General features: G+C 47.9%; 1 long non-coding RNA gene across 9 annotated transcripts in view; it reads right to left on the minus strand.

The window, feature by feature from the left end:
• Positions 1-1174: 1174 nt before the first annotated feature.
• LOC123132285 (uncharacterized) overlaps positions 1175-14492 on the minus strand; it is a 26252-nt gene continuing 12934 nt past the window's right edge. For 2 of the 9 annotated variants that reach the window (XR_006464612.1, XR_006464614.1), the window contains 3 exons: positions 2907-3033; positions 1566-2088; positions 1175-1435 (listed from right to left, as the gene is read on the minus strand). This is a non-coding gene — a long non-coding RNA (uncharacterized lncRNA). Of the gene's footprint in view, positions 1436-1565; positions 2089-2906; positions 3037-3387; positions 3997-14492 lie in introns of those variants that run through there. The other 7 variants (XR_006464616.1, XR_006464617.1, XR_006464613.1 and 4 more) reach the window with 7 other exon arrangements.

Below are 14492 nucleotides of genomic sequence, written 5' to 3' on the forward strand. Positions count from 1 at the left end.
ATGTAGAGACCAGGGCTGTTTCTTTTTCAAAATATATGGCTACGTATGCCCACCCATCCATCCACCGATGGGTCATAATCTCATAGACCACAAGTACCAAATACGTGGTATCCCACAAAGAAAGAAGAGTGATGGCGTATAGTATTACGGTATGCATTATTATGTACGTGGTGTTGGAATTATATAGTACTTCCTTCGTTCATTTTTATAAATCGTTTCAGACAACTGAAAATGAGCTATTTTGCGTTTTGTCTGAAACGTCTTCAAGGTCTTATAAAAATAAACAGAGCGAGCATTACTTATGCAAGAAAATCAGCTGGATGGCGTGTAGACGTTGCATCTGCACGACATGTTCAGTAAAACGTGGCACGGTGGATGCGACAGTACAGCCAGCTACAAGCATATATTACTATGTGTGTGAGCGTACGTAGAGGGGTACCAGCTAGCTGTCGTGTACGCTGCAGAAATTGGTGTTGCCTTTCCCGAGGAGGGCTTGGCTCGGCCCGGTCCGCCGGTGCTCCATTGGATAAAAAAGCCACGTTCTCACCCTCACTCAGCCAACAGCATGGACCCCGAAGCGACTCAACTAGGCTCGTGGACGAGTCGAGTGCATGCGTCGCAGAGATACTCCGATGCAGTGCGTCCTGCGTCTTCACAGCCGACCGTGTCAACTTGTATGCGGTGCCCGTGTCGATTGGAGGCGCAGCTGACCGGGGCAAGGTGATGTATGTGCGCCATTACTCGGGATGCTCATCCACAAGACCGCACTGTAAAGGTGCTATTCCTAATGCCTCCTATTCCAAACCCCGCTCCATTGACATGGATAGGAACAATCACAAAATGGTGTCGGTAAAATAATTGTTAGTCTTCTACTATGACAGGCACAAAATGAGGTTGATGCTCTCTGGCTATATATCACCTTGTTCCGTGAGGGTGATCGATGATGCTTTAACTAGGGGTTGGGGCACCACCTTGTGGCGCCTCTTGAGAGTAAGTTGGGCGGTGCCAGGTTGGGAGGCACTCATTCCACTTGCTTTGTTGCTATATTGTAACACATGGACATGGCATGTGAGAAGTTGCAACAACAAATTTTGAAAGAGCTAAATAAATGACACTTAAATACAAAGAGAGCATCTGAAACACAAAGCACCGAAAGGCATGAAATAGAACCAGATAGGGATACAGTTCACACATACTTAAGAAATAATGAATCAGCATATTCTGCAGGTTTTTGCAGTGGTAAGAATTCAACATTCAATTGTGACATTTAGTGCTATACCAAAACAATAAAAACACAACGACGGAAAGTTTAAAGGGTATTCAAGCTAAATGCTTAAATTGTAAAATCACCACGAAATATGTGATGAAAATGCAAATTAGTTCCATGGAGATCTTTGGCTACCAGTTCTTGAGATGGCGGATTCTGAGACATGTCCTGCAAATCAACCATACTATTCAATAAGCCAGAAATTGTGTACACATCAACTGGAGTAAAAACATGCTTTCAATGCTAACAGGTAGAGGAAGACACTCTTTAGCATGTCTCCTAAGAACAGAGAAACTACCATTGGTACTCGTATCCGAAGTTGTAAGTGTCTTGCAAAAGGAATGTATGATGCCTTTCTCAAGTTCTTCTGGCTCCGGACGCACCTTACTAATCAAGGGGCATCTCAGATGGTGTCAAACATCTAAATAACCTTGTCATTCTACCTTCTCTAGACAGAGCAAATATATTTTAGAATTAAACATAGGCACAATTGACAGTTTCAACCCCATGAATTCAATGCAAAAGAGCATAATAGATTCTAGAATAACTTATGGAGATCTAAAACTAAGAGCAAACCTTCAGCCGGAGGAGCAGTGTAGCTGAGGAGCATCGTTCAGCGGCGGAGTTCACTAGTCAGGGGAGCCGAGTGCAGCACTTCTCACAATTGAACTATCATTAACGGAACAAACAAAAAGAAATGTTTAAACTGAAAAGGATATACCTCACGTTCCAGCTCAAGTCGAATGTTCTTTTCTAGGCTCCTTTTCTCCATGAGGTGATAGGATGTACTGCAATCTATCTCATCTCAAGAATCCTCAAATCTGCTAGGAATAAATAAATGGTAATTTAGCATCAGTATGTGGTTAATGAACTGTGATGCATCCCCACAAAAAATAAACAAAGTATGGCGTGCTTAGTTTTTAAGCTGTTGCAGATAACAATTCACGAAATGTTCATTGCTCTTCTTTAAACATAAAATTAAGTTGCAGATAAATCATGTTGACGGATGATTGTCACATTTCATCTTATGTGTTCCGCAATGAAAAGCTATTATTGAAAGATAATCCAGTATCCAAACACTCAATTCCAAAAGCACTTCAACACGACGAAGTTATCAATATCATAATCAAATCCAGCTCAATGTCAAACGGAGCCTTAAAAAAGTGGCATGCCTAAATTTGTAAAGAAGACTTCTACAGTTCTGCAGAGCAAACAAGAATGTTGTACGTGCAGTTAATGGCTTGATGGTAACATTATCCTTTGCAGATTGTCCTTAGGACTAAAGGCTATCTTTCTTACAAGCAGACAGGTTTCCACCCCAAATTCCCAATTCCTTCCCTTTTTGTTGAGACAAAGCTTAGGAAATGGCATATGGTCCAATTCAGGTGATATGGATAAACTAAGACACTTTCTTTTCATACAAGAAAAATGCAACTGACTGTAGGAACCAAATTGCAGGACCAAACTCTCACCTACTACCAAAAATGCAACTGACTATAGGAACCAAAAATGCAACTGACTGTAGGATTCAAGATCATTACAAGAGACAAATCACAAGAGCGAAAATTTACACCACAATATCAACAAATTTGGTACCAACAGATCCTACAATTATATAATCAAAATAGAAGCAAATCACCTGAGGACATCTTCTTCTTATAGGTACGTGCAGACCCATACTCCTCCTTATCTTCTTCTCAGTTTTATAGCAAACCCTACTGATCAAATAGAGGCCACGCCTTTGATTTCAACATCTATAGCAGACCCTACTGATCAAATTGTTGCAAAGGATTAGCTATGTATAGCACATACAAATCCATTTTGTTAATCAACCCATAAAAGTACGGCGTTACCCCATACAATAACTTCACTAACAGATTCAAACCTAATGCGGAACAATTTGCAGCAGTATAGACCATGTATTGTTGTGTGCATAGTACTTGGGCAAATAGACACGATTCCAGATATAAAAGAGAACATAGTACTTGTGCATTGCAGAATGGAACATGACGTGAACGCGCTTGCATGAACTCCATTGTCTAAAACAGAACACACATACTACATCTTCTCCCAGCAAGGCGGAAAGGGTAAGAGAATCAAAGGGGGGCAAGGGCGCATACCTTTTAGGTGGTGACAGCATGGTCCAAGGCGTCCACCAGCGCTGAGTCATTCCACATAGCTTGTCACCCTTCCCCATCTCCTCTCCTGCCAAGATTGTGTGGCTTCCTCCTCCGACCTGCTGCCCCTTCCCACCAACAAAGAGGACGAAAAACGAAAGGTGCCTCCGCTCCAGTAATACCCGCCACCACCACAAGTCAAGCTAGAGGTGTGCACACTTGAAACAAGAAGAAATCAGGTGGTTGAGGAGCTCGCCAAGATCCAGGCAAATTCCATGGGAGGGAGGATAAAAAAAGAAAGACACCGAGTCGAACTAACCCGCTCTTGTTGCTTGGCATCCGTGGCGACCAAGCAATCGGCGAGTTGCTGCATCCTACCGCCTCACCCACTGTCGGTGTCAAAACCGACGGATCTCGGGTAGGGGGTCCCGAACTGTGCATCTAGGCCGGATGGTAACAGGAGGCAGGGGACACGATGTTTTACCCAGGTTCGGGCCCTCTTGATGGAGGTAAAACCCTATGTCCTGCTTGATTGATATTGATGATATGGGTAATACAAGAGTAGATCTACCACGAGATCAGAGAGGCTAAACCCTAGAAGCTAGCCTATGGTATGATTGTTGTTTGTCCTACGGACTAAAACTCTCCGGTTTATATAGACACGGGAGAGGGCTAGGGTTACACAGAGTCGGTTACAATGGTAGGAGATCTACATATCCGTATCGCCAAGCTTGCCTTCCACGCCAAGGAAAGTCCCTTCCGGACACGGGACAAAGTCTTCAATCTTGTATCTTCATAGTCCAGGAGTCCGGCCGAAGGTATAGTCCGGCCATCCGAACACCCCCTAATCCAGGACTCCCTCAGTAGCCCCTGAACCAGTCTTCAATGACGACGAGTCCGGCGCGCAGATTGTCTTCGGCATTGCAAGGCGGGTTCCTCCTCCAAGTACTTCATAGAAGATTTTGAACACAAAGGTAGTGTCCGGCTCTACAAAATAAGTTTCCACATATTGCCATAGAGAGAATAATATTTACACAAATCTAATCTGCTGACGTATTTCGTAGCGTGACATCACACCACGGCCAAGTCTTTATTCGAATCGTTTTATTGTCCCACCTCAGCGCGTTTAGCGAGGCGATTTCCTTGGCACGTCTTGTTAAAGCAGAGATCGTGTCCCCTTATTCCGGGATTCTCATCAATACGGGCATGGGTAACCCAACCGTACCCGTTGGTATATTTTCTCGATCAAAGGCGAGTCCCAAACGGTCACGGGGAAGGCCCTTGGTATTCAACCTCTTATAAAGAGACCAAGGCCTTACTCCTTTCTTTCAATCTCAAACGAGTTCGCCCTTCGCCTCGAGTTCCAACACCCAAGGTTCCAGATTTCAGGCGCTTCGGACCTTCGACAATGTCCGGTTCCGACCTCGAGGCCGATGGATGCCCTCCTCCGTCACGGAGGAGGATGTGCTGAAGTTGAGAAAGGCCAGGTTCTTGACCGGCGAAATCTCGCATAGGCTGCCTGCTCAAGGGCAGGTCATTCCCACTCCCAAGCCCGGTGAGAGTGTGGTGTTCATGTCTCACTTCCTTCGGGGGCTAGGCTTCCCGACGGATCCCTTCGTGAGGGGGCTCATGTATTATTATGGGCTGGAATTTCACGACTTAGCCCCGGAGCCCATCCTCCATATTTCCTCATTCATCGTCATGTGTGAAGCCTTCCTCTGTATCACTCCTCACTTCGGACTATGGCTCAAGACCTTCAAAGTAGAGCCGAAGATGATTGAGGGACGGCACGCGGAGTGCGGAGGTGCTTTTATAAGCAAGAATGCTGGTACTCCATGGCCCAAGGGCTCTTTCCAAGAGGAGTCCAGCTTATGGCAACGAGAGTGCTTTTATATTACCGCTCCCAAGGCCCCTAAGTGGGTGGCGCCACCTGCCTTTCGCTCGGGTCCCCCGCCACGACTGGCGTCGTGGGTCAATACGGGGCTGGACTGGGGGCCGGCAAAGGACGTGCCCCTATTGCAGGGCCACATCCGAGATCTCCTAGAAAGAGACATCAGTCTGGTCGTGGTGACGTAGGTTATGTTAATTCGCCGAGTTCTGCCCTGCAAACGTCGCCCCCTCCGCTTGTGGGAGTTCAAGCCGGAGGGACCACGAGTTCTCCAACATTTTCTTGGCATGACGCCCGTGGAGGTGTACAAATTGTTCTTGGGACCACAAGTAGTGTGTCCGGATTCTACGGAGGACGCAGGTCTGAGATGCAATCGTCCGGATACTCAAGTAAGTAGCCTTGTGCCCGGACTCGCTATCCGTATATTTATCATAAAATTGCCCCTAAAAGAGTTGTCCTTTAAACAGGAGTGGGTAGCGAAAGCAAAGCTAATCAGGTGTCCGGCCCCCCTCCTCGAGACCACGCCGGGTCCCGTGCTAGTCAGGATGTTGGAGGTTGTGCCTTCAAAGGAAAGCGAGGGAGGGGACAAGGAAGCTACAGACTTCTCAAAGGAGGTTATCCGAAAGGGAGGAATCGAAAATTCCTCTCCTCAGGGGAAGAAGAGGATCGCCTCTGAAGACCCGGAGACCATGGCCTTAAAGCGAGGGAAGAAATCTTCGCCAGAGGGTCCTGTGCTGGGGGATACTTCGGCCGAATTATGCCCTCGAGGGGATCAGCCCTCCACCGAGCCATAAGTAGAGAGGAGTTTTCTTTTTAAGAAACGAGAGAAATCCCTGCTTTATATCTGAGAAAAGTAATCGAAAATTTACCTTGTAGCTCGGACCTTAGCCCTTCTCAGCAGAGCTCGTCTTCGGGGGATCTTCTTCCGGAGATGATGGAGAGCGGAACGCCTCCCCCTGCCGTACCGCCTTGCGAGGCGGGCGACCCTGAGGTATCATCACGGAGGGTTTCTCCAAATCCGGCGGGGCCGGAAGGTAGTCATATGGCCCCCCAAAGCCCTCCGCGTCCGACCTTCGAAAAGGGCCATCGGACGAGTCCGGCGCCGTCTGGTGCGCGGTCGGAGGAGCTGAAGGATCTGCTAGGGCGAGCATCCATCTCAGAGGAGCACCGTGCATTGATGGGTACGGTGATTGAGAGGATTTCATCCGCGGAGAGCGGATTGCACGAGTCCGTCAGGAGTTTACTGACAGGTTTTGAGGTACGCGAAATAATGTACCATTTTTGGACAGTTGCGCATAAATAACATGCGCCCTGTGTAGATAGTAGCCCCTGAGACTCTGTGTGTTGTCAAAAGTGACGGCGCACAAAGGATCATAATCCCAGGTCTAATATGCCGCCTTTATACGTAGGTGGCGAAGTGTCCGGTGGCCAGCCGGACTAATGGATTTGCCGAGCTAAAGCGGCAACTTGACGTGGCATATGCCGACATCACGCTTGTCCACAAGCGGCTCGACGAGGCACAAGGTATGTAATTCCGTCGGCGGCGCCTGGTAAGAGGAGCTTTATGCCAGTATCTTACAATGTGTGCGCTTGATGCAGATGGTGCTGCTGCCATGGAGAATCTTCGGGCGGAACTTGCCCGAGCCAAGGAGCAAGCCAGGAAAAGTGATGCGGCTGACGGAAAGGCAATTAAGGAGCTGAAAGCCGAACATGCTGCTCACTGCCAAAGCAAGAAGGAAATGGCCGAGATGGCCGTGAGGCTGAAGAACGTTGCTGACCGTTGCAAGCTTCTTGAAAAAGAAGATCGGGCGGAACGGACGGACCTGAAGAAGGCCGTTGCCGGTGCCAAGGTGCTCGCTCTGCGATGAGAGCTATGAAGGAGGAGCTGCGTCAGGCCAGAGAGATCGCGGCTAGAAAGCCCTTTATACTGCGGAGGAAGTTCTGTGATTCTAAACATGCTCCGTTAGACCAGATGTGGAGTACGGCGGACACCTATCTGGATTTAGCAGCGAGTGCCGCAGATGCGGCCGAACACTTCCAAGATCAAGAAGATCGCGAAGTGGAAAAGCTCTTCTGGTCACAGTTCCACAATCCAGAGCGTCCACTGTCATTAGCCGATCGTTTGGCCGAATGGGCCGAGCTAAATAGGTTGTCCGGACTCGCCATGAAGTATGTCATGAATCATCTGTGGCCAGAGAGGCCAGAGCCGAAAAGTTATTTCAACTTGGTGCAGCAGTTCCTTGGTGCGGTGCCGCATATCAATGCGATGAAGAGGTCAGCGTGCATAGAGGGTGCGCGGATGGCTCTTGCCCGTGTTAAGACATACTAGGCGGAAATGGAAGGCACCGTTGTTGCATCCCCAGACTCGGATGGAAGCCGAGTACCTGCCGAGCGCTATTTTCAGGAAGTTCTGCAAGGCGCTCGTTTAGTAGAGACGCAGTGCTCAAAGGATACTATATTCGAATAGCATGTATTATTGTAAAACAATATTTTGATAAATTGTAGAAGCTTTTTATACTTGTGCCTGCAAGTATTGGAATACCTCATGTGCGGCCGTTTAACATATACGTGTATATAATCTGAAAGATGGCAGTCGTCGGCTTCAGCCCCCACGCACATAATGCGGGGGTGTTTGCAGAAGGCGCATTTTCACACTTGATCCAACGTCTTGGTCCTACAAAGGAGGTGATAGCGCAGCGAACTAGGCAATCGGACTATGATGATTTATCACTTTCACTTAGCCATAGGAGTTTGACATTGAGGCTACTTATATAGCCCCTGGTGGCGCCTGCGCTCGCCCAAACTCGGGGCGCGTATGTGCCTGGCCGGGAAACGGCCCTTCGTTAATGCGGAGGAATCCTAAAGATTCCGGTAAGTCATCGAGTGGTTGACCAGTCTCACGCTATATCATGACAGTCAGTTTTTGGCTTTCTCTACTGAGGTGCTCGCCTGGCCGAACCGGGGCACAATCGCAGTAGTCCTCCTGGTGCCGCCTTAGCCGATAGAGCGAAACGTAAGGCAGCAAAACACATGAGCCGGGCAAACCCAACATTTGACCAAAGACATGATTCGGAGCTGATGCATATAAGGCCAAACTCGCGACGCCGAACACTCCCTAAGGTATTCGGTCTTTATGAGGGCGGGCGGGATAATGCCCTTAGTAATAAGCCCCTAGTGTCCAGGTATGCGCAAAACTCTGACGTGGCCACATGCCAAAACGCCAGCCTCCTCCTTGGTTATACCAAGAAACCAGGGGATGTGTATCAACAAGAGAGAGTAAAAAAGGTTTACGCAGGGTCTTAATCTGAAAAGAATCCTTGGAACGGGTCCCTGCTGCACGTCTGCGCCTATGTCTCCGTTGTGACGTATCCTGGACGGGTGTAGCACATTGTTCATCTGTAAAAAAGAGGAACTTAGTTAAAGAAAGATCGTGTCGAACATGAGTTATACTAAATAAACAAAGTATAAATCGAAATGGGTAAGATTGAGCTTTATTGTCTCTTGTTTTATATGCGCGGAGCCCCTAGTGCAGGGGTATACGGTTCTTAAGCCTTTATCAATTGTATGTTTATGCCGGGCTCGTCTAGCCGTGTCCGTGGTCTTGACGACCTGTTTAGATGCTTTGGCTGGTGAAGCCACTTTATTGTGGGGCTATCAAGGCAGCCGCACTATTTTCCGCGTGGGAGGGACACTCAATGTTTTCCCTTTAATGAGATGATGCCTCGTGGACCGGGCATCTTAAGCGTAAGAGATGCATAATGCGGTATTGCGTTAAAGCGGGCGAAAGCTTCGCGTCCCAGCAGTGCTTGATAGCTACTTGAGAATGGGGCGATGTGGAAAGTTAGTTGTTCGCAACGGAGGTTATCGGGGGAGTCGAACATAACTTCTAGCCGGAGAGAACCCATGCAACGGGCATCCGGGCCTGGCGTTACCCCTTGAAAGGAGGTTTTGCTATGGAGAATTTTGGTTGAGTCTATCCCCATGTTGCGGATTGTCTTGGTATAACAGGTTTAGACCACTGTCGTCGTCCATCAGGACATTTGTAAAATGGAGTCCGCCGATTATTGGATCTAATACCAAGGCAGTCCAGCCTGCACTCCGGATACTTCTAGAGTAATCCTGAGGGTCGAAGGTGATCGGTTTTAACAACCATTGGCGAGACTCCTTTGGGATAGGCCGTATGGCGCGTATCTCTGGTGGCGCCGTTCTGTTCGTCACGTGAAGTAAGTGTACTATTTTGACTTCTTGTGGGAAATCCTTTTGTTTTCTGGTGCTTTGCTTGTGGGGTTCGTCGTCGTCCTCACTTGGTGTGTCGAGCCCCTTGTGTTCGGCGTTGAGTTTGCCGGCTTGCTTGAAAACCCAACAATCTCTGTGGGTATGGTTCGCAGGCTTCCCGGGAGTACTGTGTATTTGACATATCTTGTCCAAGATTTTGTTTAAGTTGGATAGCTCGTCCCTGTTATCCTTGAGGGACCGCTTTCTCTGATTCTGTCGCGAGCTTTTGAATCCGGCGTTGACCGCCGTTCTCTTTGAGATGTTTCCCTTATTCCGGCGCTGGTCCTTGCTGCGTGGGGGTTTTCCGTTTCCATCCCTAACTTCGGATGTACTTGGGTCGCTGGTGCTACATCTTGCCAACCAGCTGTCCTCTCCTGCGCAAAAGCGGGTCATGAGGCTTGTTAATGCGGCCATTGTTCTTGGCTTTTCTTGGCCGAGGTGTCTGGCGAGCCATTCGTCTCGAACGTTTTGCTTAAAAGCTGCTAGGGCTTCGGCGTCCGGACAGTCGACTATCTAATTCTTTTTAGTAAGAAATCTGTTCCAGAATTTTCGGGCTGACTCTCCGGGCTGTTGAGTTATGTGACTGAGATCGTCTGCATCCGGAGGGCGGACATAGGTCCCTTGAAAATTTGCCCGGAAAGCATCCTCAAGCTCTTCCCAACTTCCAATGGTGTTTTCGGGAAGGCTTTTGAGCCAATGCCGGGCTGGCCCTTTAAGCTTGAGGGGTAAGTATTTTATGGCGTGGAGGTCATCTCCTCTGGCCATGTGTATGTGGACGATATAATTCTCGATCCAGACCCCAGGGTCTGTTGTTCCGTCGTACGCCTCTAAGTTTACGGGCTTGAATCCCGCTGGAAATTCATGGTCCAGCACCTCATCGGTGAAACATAGGGGGTGTGCGGCACCCCTGTATTTGGGTGTGCCGTGATGTTCAGATATTTGTTGTGCTGCATTGCCTACTAGAGCTTGCTTTCTTGGCCCGTATATAGATCTGGTTGTGCCGTCTTTTTGATGCGAATCCTTTGGTGGATCGCATGCCGGCTTGTGTGCGGCGCCGCTTGCCGCTCCATGCTGACCATGCAGTCGTCCATCCGACCGGATGGCTTTCCTATTTTTTGACTGCGGGGGCTCTAAGGCCTCCTCGTCAAATTCAGGCAGTAGTTTTCGCTTTGGATAGCTTTTTGTGCGGCGACTGCTGTGACACCCCCAAAATTTTGGCCTTGTTTTATTAAATTAAAATTTTTGCCAGGAATTAAAACTTTGATTTTTTTGACTCCTTTTTGATTTTTTTAACATTTCCTTTCTTATTATCATTGAGTTGTTCCCTAAAATGAAAACCTTTCAAATATGTTATTGGACTTGTTTAACCTCTTAAGAAAAACTTTTCTTTTATCAGTATAACTAATTACATAATTAATTTGCTTGATCTTTATTTTCTTGAAAAATGGTTTTTCAAGGTTATATGGCCATATTTGAACTACAACCATTTGATAAATTCACTTAATATTCCAACCAAAATTTGAAGATGTCATGTGATGTTTTTAAATCACTTTTATACAAAAATATCTTTTATTCATGAAATATTTTAAGCTCTGCACCCAATTTTTCTTCTCTGGTCCAGAGTGCAATTTTGCACTACAAACCATTTAAATATTTCTTTCTAGCCTCCACCAAAATTATGGGATATTGGCAGTAGCATATGATTCAACATTATGCAAAAACCTAGTACTGTTCTTTGAAATATTTGAGTGAATCAACCTCATTTTCATTCTGGTCCAGCCTTGTGATTTCTACTACAACCCCATTTAATTTTGCTCCAATGATCTTGTGATTTCTCCTACTTGTAGACAGCCCTACCAAACCCCTAAATCCAGGAGCATGCACCCATTGGTTCATTTTTGGTTCATGAAATAATGCCTTTTTCTTTCTGTCCAGAATTGAAGTTTTGCAAAACTTGCACTAACAAGTTTCTGCTTTTGGCAAACTAACTTCATCACCTCCTTATGCATCTAAGGAGACCCTGATCTGGAGAATTTGGCCACTCCAAGAAAAGCCTAGGTGCCCGTGGCATTTTATCAAACACCCTATGTGCATAGCCAGATTTGGCATGGATTCAAGTTTACACTGTGAACTTGCACCTCTGATCAAATTAACCTGTCCACTAAACCTCTAGATGACTTTAACCTAGGTCTGTTAAACCCCAACCTCACCCGAGACCTCTAGCATGCAATGGCATTCCGTCGAGCATGTTCTGTGTGTGCTCTGGGCGCGAGCAGAGCACGCATTTTGCACGTGCCGCGCCCGAGCCGACGCGTCGCGCCCCTGGCCTTGCCACCACTGCAGAGCCACGCCACTCGCTCCCCTCTCACCGCAACACGCCAAGCAGTCCCTCGCCACGTCCCCGACAGGCCAGGAGCTAGCCGCCACGGCCGCCGACAGCCCCTGCTCCGTTCAGCGCCGCCCAAGCCTCTCCCGCTCGCCACCTGGCCCCTGGAACCGCGCGAGCTCATCCACGAGTGTGTCCACTAGCGCTCGTCGCCGCCACGACGCCCTAGCTACAGAATGGCGGTCGCCGGCGACCTTATCCGCGGCCACCATCGGAACCGACCCCGGTCGCCTATTTAAGGAGCCCCGAGCTCGTCTCCGCACACAGGAAGTCCCAAGCCATCTCCCTAGGACCCTCATTGGCAGCCAATCGACCCGGGGAGGGCTCCTTCCCCATCTCCGACAACCGCAGCCGCCGCCTCTGCCCCGGCCATTCCGGCACCACCAGGGCCTCCCCCTCTCCGTTCTCTTCGCCAGGAACCTCCTCATCCTCCCGTGAACCCATCCCCCTACTCGATTTTGATCGGGAACCACCGTAGCCCCAAACACACCTTGCTCCCGAAGCTCCCTCCGCCGCGAAGCTCGTCGCCGGCAACTCCGTCCACGTCGGCGACCATGGCGGGTACCCCCGAGTTCATCTCGACCTCCTGAGCACATCCATGCACTCAGATCAGCGAGGGACGCCGCCATTCGCCGGCGAGCCTCGCCGGAGCTCCGCCCCTGTTCGGTCAGGGGGAGATGACGCGCGCGTGGACCAGTCAAACCTGACCAATGGGCCAGGCGGGCCCACTGTCGGTGACTCACGCGCCAGCCACGCTGGATAAGTGGAGGCGTAAAAGGCGCAAATATGTCTTCTCTGTCCGAAAATGTAATCTCTTTTGAAACGTTTTCTTTTTCCTGATTTTATTAAAAACAGATTTTGACCACAACTTTGACTGCCTATAACCTTTTAAATATAACTCCAAATGAATTAATTCTTTTTCCTACATCTCTCAAATATTGTCTAGTTTATTTTAAGGTTTATTTGAAAATTTTCCAAACAACTTTTTGTACTGTTTTTGAAATATGTGTTATTTGCATATTTTTTGGAAATAGGATTTTTGGGAGAGAAGGAAGCTTTCAAAAAATTTGGAGAGCACCCCCACCTCTCCACACCATTAAAGGCAAGCATTCTGAACCACGGAATAATATTTTTGGTGTGTTAGTTGACACGTTTATAACACCACCTTATATCGGAGAACTTGTTATTTCATGTGATATGATCATTTGCATGAATGCATATTAGTGATTTCCTTGCTGTTGGAAATGAATATACTGGTGATGGTAATCATCCTCATGTGCCTTGCATGCATACCGGAAAGAAATCCGGGAAAAGCCTCTGCCTTGGGTAGGCGTGAGCTTATCGCCGGTCACCGTCGGGACGGTTACGTCCGGTATGGCATGGTAAGGTATATTGAGTGGTGATTTTGTTGGTTGAAATATATTTGTTATACATGTCATGCAGGGAATTTATAAACCTCCTGAGTCGACCGTAGATCGAGTCTTGTTCCAGTAACCCCCATACTTGCTATGTACTACCACTTGTCCCTGCCGCAGGTAGGGTATGGTTCAGTAAGTCGTCAACCCCTTTCAAGCACACACCGTACAGAGAGGCCATGGTGGAAGATATCGGTTGTAGCCGGTAGGCATGCCACCTGGTCCGGGGGCATGGGTGTTTCCGGTTGAGACCGAGAGGGGAGGCCACCCCTTAGAGCGCGCGATATAAATTTGATCCCATGCCACGCGAGGTTGTAGCCTCCCCACTTAGAGTTTTGCTTAACAAGTGTCATGGGTGGTTCCAGACACCGATGAGTTAAGCTAGTGTGTGCAAGTTAGGCGTGTTTTCAACTAAAAGGCCGTAGACGGAATTAGTCCCGATGGACTAAAGGAATCCGTTACTCGTGGGTAAAGAGTACACCCTCTGCAGAGATTAAAACCTATTCGAATAGCCGTGTCCATGGTTAAGGATTACAGTCTGGGATGGGTCAAGTATTGGTCTTAGTGTCGGTCTTTGGAGGAGATATTGTTAAACCAAACTTGGATACCGACTGGTTACTTGTGAGGACCATGATTATTATTTTGTGATGGACTAACCCGTTGCATTATTTGTATTATTGAGTATCCCTGGGACGGTTCTACCTCCTGGATATTCATTGTGATTATTTTATTTTAAAGCCCTTTAAGTGGTGTCGCTCAGACGCCCGACTGTGGCATTCCTTTTAAAGCCCTTTATGTGGTGTCGCTCAGACGCCCGACTGTGGCATTTCTTTTAAAGCCCTTTATGTGGTGTCGCTCAGACGCCCGACTGTGGCATTTCTTTTAAAGCCCTTTATGTGGTGTCGCTCAGACGCCCGACTGCGGCATTTTATTCCCACTCTATTACTGCTTATTCACGTTGCATGAAAATAACCTACTTGCATGCATAAAAGATGTTTTATTTATGACTGACGATGTGATCATGGAATTTTTCAGTGCATGATTATCAATTATATTATACCTGTGTTCTTAATGTTTGCGAGTACATTCAAAGTACTCACTGGCTTGTCCCTGGCTATTGTCTTGGCCAGATTGCTTGCTTGGA

The sequence above is a fragment of the Triticum aestivum genome, chromosome 6A (genome assembly GCF_018294505.1).
Source record: "Triticum aestivum cultivar Chinese Spring chromosome 6A, IWGSC CS RefSeq v2.1, whole genome shotgun sequence".
NCBI lineage: Eukaryota > Viridiplantae > Streptophyta > Magnoliopsida > Poales > Poaceae > Triticum > Triticum aestivum.